Source organism: Natator depressus, chromosome 4 (genome assembly GCF_965152275.1).
Source record: "Natator depressus isolate rNatDep1 chromosome 4, rNatDep2.hap1, whole genome shotgun sequence".
NCBI lineage: Eukaryota > Metazoa > Chordata > Testudines > Cheloniidae > Natator > Natator depressus.
Window position 1 is genome coordinate 10,265,754 of NC_134237.1, and position 16,099 is coordinate 10,281,852.

Genomic DNA, 16,099 nt, shown 5'->3' on the forward strand with positions numbered 1-16,099 from the left:
GTAAGTTCACATTTAATTCTTCACCATTTCTACACTTTTAACACATGCATTTTATTTCCATTATTTTAATTCCAGTAGGACCAAGATCCTTCAGAACAATGATCTAACATTAAACAAAAAAATTAAGAAAAATATTAAGCATCACATAAGTTTCAGAAAAGTCTGTTAATTAGCATCACAATGTACTCAGATTTACATTTAAGATTTTTCATGCCATGACTTTAAAACACCTTTTGGTTAATAATATTTTACTGAAAAAAGAGTACTGTTGGGGAATATATATATGTCTATATATATCTATAGTTTTAAATTACTACCTGCTATATACAGGTTTCTGATAAACTTGACTCATTTCAATGTCATCCTATTAATGTATACAGCTGTGAAATTACTTCAATATATATTTTAAAAGAAAGCTAAATAATTATAGTGACCTTACATGTTGTTAAAAAGAAAGTCACTGATAAATTACATTAATACATTGCCTGTGTGCCATTACAATTTATTCTTTAACTATCTTAAAAAAAAATACTTAAGAACTTTTTCCCTTTTGAAATATTCTTCTGGTGAAAAAGGTGCTTTGCTATAAATTACACTTGGGCTTGTCATGTGTGCCATGTAGTAAAGAACTTTGTTTACTTTCAATGTCTTGAAGGAGGAGATGTCAAGTAAAGGGAGGCAACAATCCTATTTTGGAGATAAGCTGCTCCATGCTCCCCATATCCTGAGCTAACTGAGTCAAGGGCATACTGCGGCCTGTTTAGCTCATGGAGAACTTTCAATTTTCAAAAGCACCTAAGTGACTTAGGAGTCCAAATGCCTTGAAAGTCAATAGTATCTAGGGTTCTGAGTCATGGAAGTGCTTTTTGAAAATGTTACCCTGTAACTAGCTATGGTCCTTACTGCTAAGACATGCCAACACTTCCAACTGTTATGGATTTAAACCTGGACTTGCAGAGTGAATTGGGCTATGAAAAAAACCTGTGCTTTATTTTAGCATCACAACTAAAAATATAGAACATAAAAGCATAATCCTATTTGGCCACGAATATTTAATGTTTTTAATCACTTCAATACTTAGTCAAGATACCAAAACAATATAGAGTTCTATTCCAATAGAAAGCTCTAATCAGAGCTGAGAGGAAGAAATCATTAAAATCTATGGTTTAATCAGAAAAATATCTTGATTGCTGCAGCAAAATAAATGTAACTGATGTATCTACTTTTTAGTTTTAATACACCATATTCAGACAAGCAGATTTGATCAGGCTTATACTCTTCCAAGGTTATTTCTTCTGTGTCAACTAGTTAATAGTGATACATGAAACCCCATTTACATGTCACGCTTTAGAATGAGCATGCAATTTACTACAGTGAGCATGGGGCCTTATCTAGCATATTTCACATGAGAAGAACTCTCAGTAGGAGTATTGCCAAAATAAGAATTGATTGGACCCGTAACTAGTAAACTGGGAAAAATATATGTCCCGTAGTGATATTTAGATACCCACAGCATAAATGCCTTCACAACCAGGTAATTTCTTCTTCACTAGACGAGAATCTGAACGCTTCTAAAAGAAGCTAAACATCATCAAGGACTTGACAGGGTACAGCATGTGATGTTAAATATGTATATCCTACATCTGAAGGGTTTCACTTTGTTTTCAAAATCAGATAGAATTAGCATTATGTTTAGCATATAGTGACAAAATATCAAATTCAATGAAGTGTCTTTCCAATCAGTCTCTTCCAGGATAGTCTCAAAATCTTCATATTTGGATACCATACAAATTTAACAAGAACTGGCTTCCTGACACAATGCACTTCACATTCCTAACGCCACTCCAAAAATTCAACAAACCCAACAGTCATTCTGTCCAATATGCCACCCTCCAAATATTCTGTAGTTCCTTCATTTGAAAAAGATCTTTTTTTGTTTTAAGCCCACAATAAGTCTAAGTTGAACTTCCAATAGAGGCACACTAATGGCTTTTATTGCAATGGCTTAAGCACAGTCTGCACTGACAATGATATCTAATAAACCTTAGGAATAGTTTTTAATTTGCTTTCCTGTCTATCCTTGGTGGACACAAAGGTAAAATTGTGGTACTAAAAGGAAGAGTACATAGCCATATATTTAACTATATTTCTTATTTCACAGCCAGTGGTCTGTGCAATGCAAAGTATAAAATACAGGGTCTTGCTCTGTTCTTCTCCCCCATAAGGTTTCTCCTGTATCTTTGGTGTTTTTAAAAAGGTATGCACTCAATTGCCTCAAAATTTAGGACAACCGCATTTTCCTGGACATCAATGATTCAGTTTATAACAATACATAGAAGTTACATTACATATGTTTGGACTGTTTTGTTTCATTAATTTATATAATTTCTAACAAATGATTTACTGAAGTAAAGCGCCAGACAGTGGTCATGTTCACTTAAAATTCTTTTTTGATTGCCACTACATATTTTAAAACATACAGCCTGTTATAGGCTACACAAAGTAGGAAAAACAAATAGCTTGAAACTCAGTGCTAATAGTACTTATAAAAGTGCAGTGCTCCATATAGTCAGAAGCAAAATGACTACTAATACTTAAAGTGCTAGCTTTAAAGTTGGTTTGGTTCAGCATCCAAAACCTGGTTAGAACATGTATGGTAGTTAGGGACTAAATCAAAAGAGTAGAGAGCACTGAAATTGCACATGCCACACCAAAAGTGCTCCAAATTACATCATCATTTAGAGATGCACAAAGCCACTGTTCATCCAATGAACATACACAAGCAAGCAACTGACATCTTCTAGTTTACAATAAAGTACACTTCATAAACTTCATTAGCACAAACCAATTCAGAAAGAAATGATCACAACTTACAAAAACAGAGTCTTTCAGAACATTTACAAATCTTTGCTACCACGATACTCACAGTCAAGTGAAAGCTTTCCTGGAAAGCCTGCCAAATGTCAGCAGCAAACTTCACAAATGCTTTGACATGCAGTTCGCAGAGGAGTCACATTACAGACTGTCTCCTTTTTCACGCTATCTTACAGTTAGCCTATATATTTTCAGCTTTCTGAACAGGCATTAAACTTACATTGTCTCTTGACCACTGTAGCAGTGAAAAGACAATTAATGCAACAACAAGTTTATGAATGCAATCTTAATGAAATCCTTAGCATTAGCTCTTCATTTCTACAAAGGAAAGCATAGCTAATATGTTTTTTGATAAGCAGTTATTTTCTTTAAGCTTCTAGCACTTCATACTATATAGCTGTGAGAAAGTGAGGAATTAAACAACATGAAGACAGTGTGACAAAAGCCAACATCCAAAACAACTGTGATATCCCCATGTAATCGCATGGACGATCTCTAGGACTACTGCATTTTACACATTTTTGGAAGCGGGTTGAAGAATACAGCATCCACCCAGGAAATCACTTTTATCAGATATTCTGCAAATAAATGGTGTGTGAACATCACTGTGGACCAAAATGTATTTCACTTCAGTTCTTAATGCTTACTTTATTGTTCCCTGTAATCACTTTTGTCAAAGTAAAAAGGTCTAAAACCATCTGAGGCAAGAATCTAAACATCAGTAGTCAAGATTGGACAGAAACAAGTGTATATAGTATGAGTTAACAGCTAGAATACCAGCCATTTAAATACATAAAAGATCCACCACTCTTTCTGAGAAAGTAATCTGGAGGCGGGGGGTTATGAAAAACATACAGTAGACCGGTATCATCACTTCTTACTAGTACAGATAAATGTAAATGTCTTTTTTCTTATAGTTTGGCAATGCTCACATAACTTGTCATGCCAATTAAGACTCAATTAATTGAACTGTAACATAACCCACTTATTCCTATACATGGGTTTCAAACAATAGTACCGGCCTGCTGTATTTTAAAACAAAAAAATGCAAACTGAAACTAAATCTAGAAATAAGAGTTTATTTAATAGAAGCAAGGCTCAGAAAACTCTCTCCTCTAAGCCAATGTAATTCAGTCCCTCACCTCTGACTTCAAACTGTCAGCAGCTCCTGGTGCCTCAGAGGCTTTGCCAGGCTATGCAGCCACAAAGGCTGGTCAGTAGCAACACTCTTCTGTGGCAATGGCCTCACAATGCTGGAACTGAAGCTGCCTGTGACCTTCCCTTCTCAGGGAAAAGTCTGTGACACTACCATACCTGACTGTGCCATAGAGCTTTTGGGCTCTGGGGAATTTTGTGGCTTGAGAAAGAGATACACCATGCACGTGAAGGGTAGACCTCCAGGGACCCAGAGAAGGAAAGGTCTTAAAGAGGTGTCCATGGCTGACTGCTCCCTTCTGGAGCCCAATCATAAAGAAGGCCAAGGGCTCTGCCAAAAGCTAAAGCACAATTAGGGAGCAACAAGAGCCCTCCATAGAGCGTGCTGAGCCCACCACCTTCTTTTACACTCAGGAGAGGAACCCTTGCTGGCACCAATGATCACCTCAGGGCCAACAAGGATTTCTTATTTAATTAAAACTACTTGCAGAGAGGGGCCCCCATGCGCGTTACCTCTTGGAGCCAGGCGTTTTAGTAACTCTGTGAGCTGCAGAGCCCCAGCAGGCAGAAGAAACGGCAGGGTACAACAAAAGCTGCTGCAGTGAGCTTGTTTACTTAAACTCTGCTGGAGAAGCTCTGCTCTGGAATTTATGGGTTTCCTTTTTGCCCACTGGTATTTATGGCCTCCTTGGACTTGATAGTTATTATTTGTATTACATGACACTTAGGAACCCCAAAGGAGGTGCCCCACTGAGCTATGCATCATGCTGAGAGGGAATGGAAGGTAGTGCCTGTCCCAGAGAGCATGCAGCATTATGGACAATACAGTCCAAAAAGCCACAGATAATTTCCTTCTGGAACAGGCTTTTAATATTCTTAAACAAACAAAAAAACACACCAAAGTCAGAGTCCCTTTCCTCTCATAGCTCTAAGGCAGTGGTTTACAAACTGGGGTCTTCAGACTCTCTCTAAGATTTTCAAAGGGGTTTGCACCTCCATTCAAAATTTTTTAGGAGTCTGCAAATGAAAAAAAGGTTGAAAACCACTGCTCTAAGGGAAAGCTCCCTCCCTCTCTGTGTTGCTTTACCAAATACAATCTGCTCAGCAGACACAGTACATAGGGTTGTTTTAGAAGCTCGATGTGTATGAAAAAGAGGTTACTCCTTACAGTTGAGGTTTTCAAAAAAGCCTAAGGGAGCTAGGCCTTGAACTCCTAGTGAATTTCAGTTGGTGTGAACGCAAATCACCACTGACTTAAGTAAATTATTCTATGCAGCAAGCATCACACATAACTGTAACAAGTGTTTTACAAGGATGCATCAAACCATTGCAATCCCGGCTTACATGCTCCACACTGAAATTGTTCTACAACATTCTTTATAAAAACATATTTGCAGCTGTGCCATAAAATCAGATTTAGTGCTTTGCATTTTCTTCTAGCATTCCCCCTTCTTAAAAAGAAAATATCTCTTGTGCCATGGTTAAAAGTGCTGAACGTCTTACTCAGATGATACTCTGTGGTGGCACATCTGTGCTGTAGCTCGTAGTTTTCTGCAACTAATTACAGGCCTGACACCAAGTTGTGGAGCTAGAGAAGCAGATGACAAAAAGGTTGGTGGAATGAGAAAAAAGGACAAGGACAGGTCACTCATCCACAGCAATCAGGATCACTTAGTAAGCCGGGTGCAACCAAATGATGTGTTTTAATACAACCAAGCATGGTTGTCACATATTCAGGAACAACGAAAGCAAGTCACACTTACAGGATGGGGGACTGTATTCTGGAAAGCAGCGACTCTGAAAAAGACTTAAAGTTATAGGGGGCAACCAACTGAACATGAGATCCGAACAGGATTAGGAGAGCTAATGCAACTCTTGGATGTTTAGACAAGATAATACTAAATTGGAGATGGGAAGTGTTATTACCTACACATACAGCATTAGTAAGCCCATAACTGGGCTACTGTATCCAGTCCTGGCATCCAGACTTCAAAAAGAAGATGAATAAATCAGTGAGGATTCTAATAAAAGATACAAAAATACTTTGACCTGGAAAATCTGCATTGCAGTGAGAGACTAAAGGGATTTAATCTATTTAGGTTATCAAAGAGAAAGTTAAGAGGAAACTTAATCATAGTCCAAGTATTTACACAGAAAAAAAGATGTCTGATATTAGGTAGCCTTAACCTACACAGATTGCGGTATAACAAGATCCACCATCTGGAAGCTGAAGTTAGGAAAAACACAAATTGGAAACAAAATGCAACTTCACAGTAAGGATAAACTATTGGACAGTGAAGGACTTGGCTCCTCATCTTTAAAGTAGCAAGACATTTATACTCCTAGAATTTTTTTTAAAAAACCATCATAGCTGGAACTGAGCTTGGTCTAAAAGAGAAAAATGAAGCATCTCTTTTAGATTTGTAAAATGCCTTTCCTCTTGAGTTGGAATGGGCCATCTAGTAGGAAAATAGTTCCTTTCCTCACTGGATTTGACCCACAAAGTATGGCAGTTCTTTCAGTATAATCCAGGGGTCTGATTTTTCAAAAACGTTGCCCTCCCTCTTGCTTTCACTAAGTTATGTGCGTGCTCAATGCCTTTGAAAATCAAATATAAATGTTTAGTGTCTAATAAAACCACAAGCCATTCAGGGAATATATTCACTCTTAACTGTGCCATATGTTTACACACACATCACATATGTGAAGATCCGACAGATTAATCTTTCTTTATGGTTGTGCAGTTTATCACCTCAGACTGCCTCTTCTACTTTACTCACTAATCATTTCCCTGAGGAGTCATTCTAACATATCAACCCCTTGGGAGGCCTCAGACAGTAACCAGTTAAAATAAAAGTCAGCCTGCCATAGAAATATTTCCTTCTTTTCCCCCCAACAGTTGCACCTGCCCAAGACTCAGGGGAATGATCCATATTCTATACTTAAAATGCTACTTTAAATGGTGTTGAAACCTTCTAGAGCTACAAGGAAGTGTTGCCCTTCCCCCAGCCCAATTGGGAAGTTGGAATCTCCCATTGCCAGGGTTACAAACCTCCCATTTCAAGACCTGCAGGGCTGTGAGATGGTAGGCTTTAAACTTGTGACATTTTATGTGTAGATGAGCTATTTAGTGTAGACTGTAGAGGTTTTATGGCTCCATCTGAGCCCTGCACTTTTAGACATATGGAAATTATGTCAACTAGCATTTGGACGTGGAACGATATAAAACCAACCTGGATATAATTTTTTAATATTAATTAAAACATTTCCAAATTAGTTGTATGCATTGTGGCATATTTGAAATACATGGTGATATGGTATAAAGGTTGTAACTGGCACTCATTTAGGTGATCTGCATAATTCATTTGTTGCTTTACCACTAAGGTCATCTCCAGTCCAGGCTGATAAAGATTTTATCTCACTACACCTTAATGAATCCATTCTTTCTCACATATGCACTCAATTGAAGAAGCATTCAAGGGTTTAAAATACTAATCTGAAATGTAATGACATTTCATTGTTAGAAAGCCTACGAAAAGAGCCACTATTCTTGACCCACATTGACAGCATTTTGCATTTTCCTGGCAAACCTGAAATCAAAACATCTGCCACAGACAACACACAATAGTTGTAACATATTTAATTGGACTGTTACACTAAGCAATAAGAAGGTGCTGGGAACGTACAGTTCTAACTGCTTAGATAACATTTGGTACTGGTATTTTTAAAAAATGAAAGCTGAAAACAAAATTAATAAAGTCAAACGTGGATAATGAAGGTTTACTGCTATCAGAACTAAGGTATCAACGTCATCCAATTCTGCATTTTCATTCTTTTTAAAGAACAACAATGATCACATAGTAATTTTTCTAACTTCTGATTTTAATCACTTGTGGTTATCAATTAGTAATTATTTAAAGTAAAAGTCAACTAAATTGCTTGTTAATCACAAGGTCTCTTTTCACTGGTCTTGCATGTTGCATTATTTCCCTATCCAGCATATAATGTTGGAAAAATACTACACGGGAAAGATTTTTGTCTAAGTTTGTGCTTTCTTGCTGTTTTGCCCTCTTCTGGACTGTGATCTTGTTATAGGTTTTAAACATTTAACATTATCTCACCAGAAGAGCTATTGCAAATTTTCTCAGAGAATACTTTAGCAGGAAGACATTTCTGTTACGCTGTGGTGAGATCAATTCCCATTAAGTGAGCAGAAGTAGCGTGTGTTTTGTCTTCTCTCTGCTTTCTATCCAGATATATTGGGAAGCAAATACAGCTGATGTAGACATCCAAGATTCTAAGCACAAAATTGATGTAGTAGTTAAGTGCTAACAAAATCACTTAAAATCCATTTTCAACTTGAGTTCTACTCTGAGCTAATTTTTATAGAAAGTAGTAAAATCATGCATCAACTGACAATTAATTTTATCAGCCATTCAGACAACCTTTTCAGTCCTCAAAAGCAGGAATAAACTAAACAATTTTAACAGCAACATGTTACCTTTGTTACAGAAGCTTTTCACAGGACCAGACTACATCACTCAATTTTTCATTCCATCAGTAAATGTTGTGTTTCAGTGGTGAGGAAAGTGATTCCTACATAAGGCATATTGTAGAGTGTACAGGGATTTGAGATCCTTCTGCATGAAGGACATAGTAAAAATGTAAGACATAAGCTTATAAGTGATTATGGGGCCATTTTAATTACATGCAATTTACTGCAATGGAAAACATTTCTTGTAGTGTAAGGATGTCACATGAAGAGGTAATTATCCATCCTTTCTAGTCCTAGCAGTTTTCTGTTTGAAGAAGTTTATTTACAAAATGTAAATCTCTGTGCCTTGATGCAGTCATTACAGCAATTGAACTTGGCCCCAATCCTGCAAACCTTCACCATAGATTTCATTAGCACTTCTACAGGCAGAGGGCTTGCGGGACTGAGCGCTTAATCCATCTTCAGAATGGCAATGCTTCATGATCCTGAATGACTGTACTCGAGGGTATACTTTGTCTCTGAACTTTCGAACCTTTTCAACTTCAAGTAGGGTAAATCAAATATGTTTGAGTCAACTGATGCTCGTGGTCAAATGCAACATTTAGCATCGCTACAATGTATCACTTCGACATTCAGAATTTAAGTTTAGAGAATAAAAAAATAAAATGTGCATAAGAAAATTACTTTTAGATGTGCTTAATAAGCAAGTGCCAGCTATACATAAGAATAAGTAAAATTCTAAAGTTGGCATATAATTTTTTCATTTTTATTTTCAGCAAAGTTTAAATACTACATGACAAACGTAGCATTTTATAGCTATACAAATATAACCATCATGCAGGCCAAAAAAAATTTAAAAATGGCCATTTTTGTACATGGTTCAGAAAAATCAGTAATGGATGAAAAATGAATCTTTCCAGTAGTTCTGCAGAAAAGAATAGCAGAAGGCACTCAAAGCACCGAAAACAATGTCTTTCCATTCACCGCTGGACTGTCTGTGAACCACTGGAAGAGGCAATAACAGCACACAAGCTTCTGCCATGAGGATACCCAATATTCACCTTCATATCTTGAACACACACAGGAACGTTAGTGCAGTGATTAATAACTTATTTACAAAGTTGATGGAACAGTCCTATTTAGGTTAATGCCTCCTTGACTTTGTAAGCATGTGTGTCTTGGTCAAAGACCAAGGACCTACCTACTATCTGAAGGACAGATTCAACCACTGGAACCCAGGTATCATTATTGCTACGTGGCTCTGTGGACTCTACCAACCATCACTACTGCTGTATGGTCTGAGGTAATGGTGACGCCAAGTCACAGCAATCATCCAAGCACACTTGAAGTGCATTTTCTCCCAAGTTCAGAGCCTTCATTCTCACTATTTCTGATAGCAGGCATAAAATACTTCCTGTAAGTGCATCTCATCTCAGTCAGAGCAGTTTCAGGCTGAAAAATATATTCTCAGTTCTTGTACATATTCTCTGGTCTTTTCTATAGATAGACTTTTGTTGCTAGACATTTAGATTTGCCTCCAATGCTAGGAGACATTCTTGAGGTGCCTGGTGGCAGCTAAATGATATCAGTACTTTGTACTTATAGTGACTTTCACCTGATGATCTTAAAGCATTTTATGTTTTTATTAAGAATGAAGACCATAAATTAATGTCAGTTCTAGACTATATTTACACTCCACTAGCAATTTCTCTACAAGTGCTGAATCAAGTGAACACACAAAATGTATAAACTCATCAGGTAACCTACCCAAAAGGCAGCACTACAGTACTGAAATCACTAAGACAAACACAACAGAAAGGTGTCTCAACAGCCACTGCCAGTCACAAATCAACAACTTGAGACACACACTTTTAAGGGAGAAACACAGGTGTTCCTCTGAAGAACAAACATTCCAAAAGTCAGCTCCTTTCACTGGAAGACAACAGGTCAAAATGTCGCCAAGTTATTGGTGAGAAGTGAATCTGCAAACAGACAATTTTTCCTAGCAAGACTCAAGAATAGCTGACTTTGGAGGTACATGTCTCAGAACACTGTCTTAGGCATTGCAAAGACCACCAAATGGAGCAAGTGAAACTGAAGTTCTAACCCCAACCAGGACTTTGGAGAATTCATTAGGCATACAAAGAGCACTAACACTTAGTTAATTTTTTTTAGCCCTAACAAAAATGCACTCTGGTCCTACCCAAGAAAGGAAAGACTAGTACTATGACAACTACAAAGGACTGATTTTCAAGGAACAGTAACTTCTCTTTAAAGTGTTTATTTCTAAGTCAGGTTTAGGCATTTACAGAAAGTCTAACTCCTAGCTGGAACATTGAACCACTCAAATGAAATATGCATTTCTTTATTTTTATATATATCTAACTGTTAGCAGCTATAGAAATGAGCTACTTCCATCAGCATGGTGATTGGAACAAAGAAGATAGGTGCCTTAGAAAAAGCTATTTTTTCTTTTCTTTCTTGTTTCTCCTTTATCTCCTTCAAAGGATTTTTTTTTGTATTTTATTAAGTGTTTCTAAAATTTAATGTTTCCTTTTCCATGTTGGAATAGTTCAGGAATTTTCATTTACCTAGTCAAGACATTTTTATATAATTATAGTCCGTGTACTAACAACAGGATTCAAAACAAGAGAAAACTTTTTAAATGGATAAAATTGTTGCACCAAGTTAACATTTTTATGGGCACAGTATTTAAAGAGAACAATTTAGTTAAATGTCTTGGTTTGCTACACTCACAATTACTCAGTCATTTTACTTTAATGCAATGAATTTCCTTTAAAAACAAATTCACCCTTTTTTTGGGGGGGGGGGGGGAATCAGGGCCTCATTTAAAAATATTTTGTTATATTATTGTAGCTTTTTTTGATGCACTGAAAACAAATTATTTTAAAACAGGTCTATTTTGTTAACAAGTATACATTGAAACAAGGTTCCTTTGTGTGCCTTAATTTTTAGTAGGTGAATCCCTCTTCATCTGACTAAATTCCAAAATGGAAAATCTGTGACTTTTTGTACAAAACAAATAAACTGATGTGTCTAATCTGCAAACAGGTGAATAGTCCACTGGAACTTGAAGAGAAGCCCATTTTTAACAAGTAATGCATTAGGAGATTAGAAGATAAATGAGAACAGCTCATTGAACATGAGTGGCAAGCTAAGGAACCCAAGTGTTGCTGCAGTCAGAGTAGAGAAGAGCTGTAGAATCAGATGTCACCTTATAGCAGAGGCTGACTGCTGAAGCTAATAGTGGTGTGCAAACCTTTTCAATTTAACTGAGACCGTCTTCTATGTAATGTTTGAACTGGTGAAAGTTTCAGAAGGACATTCCGCTCCTCAGACACAATGGAGCTGTCAGGGTGAATGAAGCTCATCTGTGCAGGAGACAGAGCTTTCTTGGGGCCATTCCCAGGCTGTGGAATAAAATTCCCCAGCAGGTACCATAAACCTCATCACCTCCACTTCTAGTGTAAGGTGCACTTCTTCATCCTACCTTCTCTGATATAAATATCTAGGTTACTGTGTGTACATTAAAAATACAAAACATTATATTGCACATACAGTCGGGGACAGGATAAGAGAAAGTTGGGGATTGGTCCTGCTTTGAGCATGGGGTTGGACTAGATGATGATTTCCCGAGGTCCCTTCCAACCCTGATATTCTATGAACAATCCTCATGTGACAGATGCAGTCACATGCCTAAATGCATGTCTGAAAGGCACTCAAATATTATGGTGATGAGGGCAGTATCAAATAGAAGGAAATTTTATCTAATTTCATTTACATTACATTATCACATTACCTTGCTTTACACAGACTGGATGAAAATTTGACTGAGGAGAATCCAATCAACTTTTCAACACAGTTAGATTTTCTGGGAGGTTGAATTACAGCCAGCACCAAAAAACCAAAACCAAAACAAAAAAATTGCCCCACGGTTCAAATAAAAAATTTCATCACCTCATTGGATGGGCACTTCAAACACTTTTTGAACAAGCAGCATAACACAGTGTATCACTTGAGACCCAGCAAGAGTTGCCTAAAGCAGTCTTTTGGAAGAAGCAGAGGCTCAACTATAAAGTTGGAAAGCTAATGGGTGAAATCCTGGCCACACTGAAGCCTATGTCAAAACTCCATCAACTTATGTGAGAGTCAGGATTTCATCCAATGAGTTCAATGTGTATTGCTTCCAATTTTCAATCAGATCAGCCTGTAGTGTGGTCACTTTGAAAATGCTGAATTAGTTACAACAATATTCTTAAAGAAAAATCATTCTTTTCTGACAGATCAGTAAACAATTTTTTCCCCCTATCAAAAATGTTGGTTTAATGTTAGATGCCCTTTTAAGGCTCCTGACAATCAAGATATCACATTCTTAACTGCAAGCAACTCAAAGACAGATGACTATGCTCGAGAGAATAACAACAACAACAAAAATGCACAAATCAAACTACAACAGGCAGAGAAAAGTGTTAGATATAAGTTATTTGAGATGAAATCGTATGGAGCTCTGCACACAAAAGACTATCTCCAAAGAGGTCATTAAAGGCAGTGTTTCCCCAAAAGTAGTTACAAAGAGTGGGTCTGCTTGGCATAACCACCCCCACACAACCATCTTTTTCAATCAACTGCTGGCTATTCTGGGTTACACATGAAACATGCTGCAAAATGAAACCATAGTAAGATAGACCATGAACACACAGTATGCAGACCTAATACACCTACATAAAAACTGAACCTAAAATCGTGAATATTTAGGGTCCAAGACCGCAGCATTTTCCCTTTGTCTTAAAGCAAGGCTTTTATTAAGTTGGGATGACTATTTTTATGTTTATTTTTATACTGTTTCTATAGATCATACCAGCAGAACATGGAAGAGCTGAATTAGCTAATGTTGTCTGCTTGGGAACTTTTTTCTCTTAAGACCAGCAGCTGTGAAACTAGAGAAGTCTGAAATTTGTTTCCGGGTGAATGCAAGCTGGGGGTCTCAGAAGTGAATGCTTCAGTTTTAACTTTTATACTAGCTTTGCATTTTTCTTAGTTATTTTTGAAAAATTTTAAATACATTTTTGCAAGATGGTACTAAAAAAGGATCTTGGTGGATCTCATGACCAAGAACAGCTGATGTGAATGGACTCAGTCTGTCTGTATCTCAGAATGGGCTTGGCTCCTACGCCCATTGAAATCAATGGCAAAGCTCCCCATGACCTTAATGGTGCAGATTCAAGGGAAGAGTTTGTGGCTCTGCCGAGTGATTGATTGGCCATACATTGGCAGCTCTACTGACCTTGCAGAATTTTCAGGCCAACGGTTAACTGAAATGGGGAGATTCTTCACTTCATAAAACTGATCTAACCAAAAACCAATGGATGATGCAAGTAACACAAGAGGGGAAGTGCCCCATTACAAGTTGCCAATGAATTCCTGAAGAGTAGGTATATGGGGAGAAGCTAGCCAGGCCATCATCGTTAAAAATGAGGGGGAAAACGTGTAATTGTTGCTTCTAGATTATGGGCAATGTGATGCCACCACTCTCGACAAGAAAGCCTGTGATTTCTCCATCCCCAGGCCTGGCCACAAAAGGGTGATAATCCAACATCTTGTGACCTCTAAGATTTAACACCTACAAGCAACCTGCTTCTAGCCAGCAAGCAAGTCTGTCAACAAAAACCAGCTGAGACAAGAAAACAACAGGCTAATCTTTTCAACAGCAGTATTAGCTTCTTCCAAACCTGCATGAAAACTCAAGAGTTGCAGCCACCATCTTGCCCAAGTATGAACCTTTTTTGCCCTTCAGATTACTAAATTACTGTATAGTTTACTCCTCAGTCTAAATAATCTAGAAGGTTTTGGCATACATGAGGTCTAGATTTAAAAAAAAAATCCTCACACAAATCTTTACATTCTCCCTAGAAATTGCATTGACACAAACATTTTACCCTCTACCTTCCTTTATATGCTGGAGAAATTCTGTGATGTCTTGAAAATACAGTTTATCCAACCTAATTATTTCTGCAGTCAGATCATTGCCAGGTCCTTCATTAGTGGGATTTGGAAAGGCTGATGTACAGGAATAAATTTTTTCATCACATGAAATACTCCTGGTTCACACAAGACTTTCACTGTTTGAGGAGGAGAGCATACAGATAATATGGCAATGTAGCTTGAGCTCACGAATGCTGGCACAATCTGTATGAGCTTCAAATAGTTAAAAATGGGTTTAAGTGAAAACATTTCGACACCTGTAAGACAGCATGGTAAATTAAATACTTCATGTCTGAAAAGCATGGGGAGGAGAAACATCTAGGAAAACTACAGCCTTCTTTGTGCATTATAATAAAAGAAGCTGGACCCATATAATTAGCTTGCCTAACACCTTCCATTATAAGAGATTCTCGTCACCTTTTTTGAGAGGTTCTCACACCTCCATTGTTTGCAGCACGTCTTTGAAATTCAGCCAGGGAACACCCTTAGGCTAGAGAAGTGCCTTTTCTTTGTCCTATTAAGTTATGTTAAGAGATCTACACTGTTAAAAAGCACCATTTTCTGGCTGTGGTTTGTATTCCTCAGAATAAAATTGGCAGTTAAAAGAACATTAATGTTGAACAGTCAAGTGCTCAAAATCTAGGAAATACCAGAATTAAGATAGCCTGAGCAACCTTAACTCAGCCCTCTTGTGCACAGTCAGTAGAATGCAGTCTTTAATTCATAATCTCAGACTCTTTTCCCCCCAAAGAAGCTCTTCTTCATTCAGTGCACAGCATGCTCTGGAAATGAGGTAGCTATTGTTTTTATACTCATCATTCCATGTATGACTCCACACCTAATTTATTGCATACATTCTAACCCTGCAATGAATACAGAATTAGTAAATTCCTCTTGGAATTTTCCCTGGCACTCATCACAGTAGTATCTGAGTACTCTGCAAACATTAATGAATTTATCTTCACAACACCTCTGTGAGGCAGGAAGATATTTTTTCCCATTTTACGAAAGGATAATTGAGACACAGACAGAATAAAGCCAAAATTGTCAGGTGTTCATTAATTTTAAGTATCCAACTTGAGATTCTTATTAATGTTTCAGAAGATGTAAATGTTACAGCACTTTATATGTTCAGAATACAAGTCCCATTGACCTCAGTTGCAACTGTGCTCAGCACTTCCACAAATCAGGCCCCAGGTGTCTCTCAGTGGGCACCCTGAGAATGGTGAACACAGTTAAGGACCACCTGTGAAAAGTTTAGCATAAGTGACTTACACAGAATCGCACAGAAACTCTCTGGCAGAGGCAGGGATAGACACCAATCCTCCAGGGCAGCATTCAGCTGCCTTAACCATAGGACCATCCTTTTTCTTCCTGAAATCCTCTGCCTCACTCACTACACATCTTCCAACTTCTGCAACAAATGAGGCATGGGTCCTACAGACAACATTCTCCTTCACTGCAAAACCCTGATTCATTCCCTGTTTACAGTCCATCTTGTGCACTGAATGAAGCAGGGGTCCGATTGAAACAAATGTATATGATCATGTAATTAAAATGTAAACACACAAG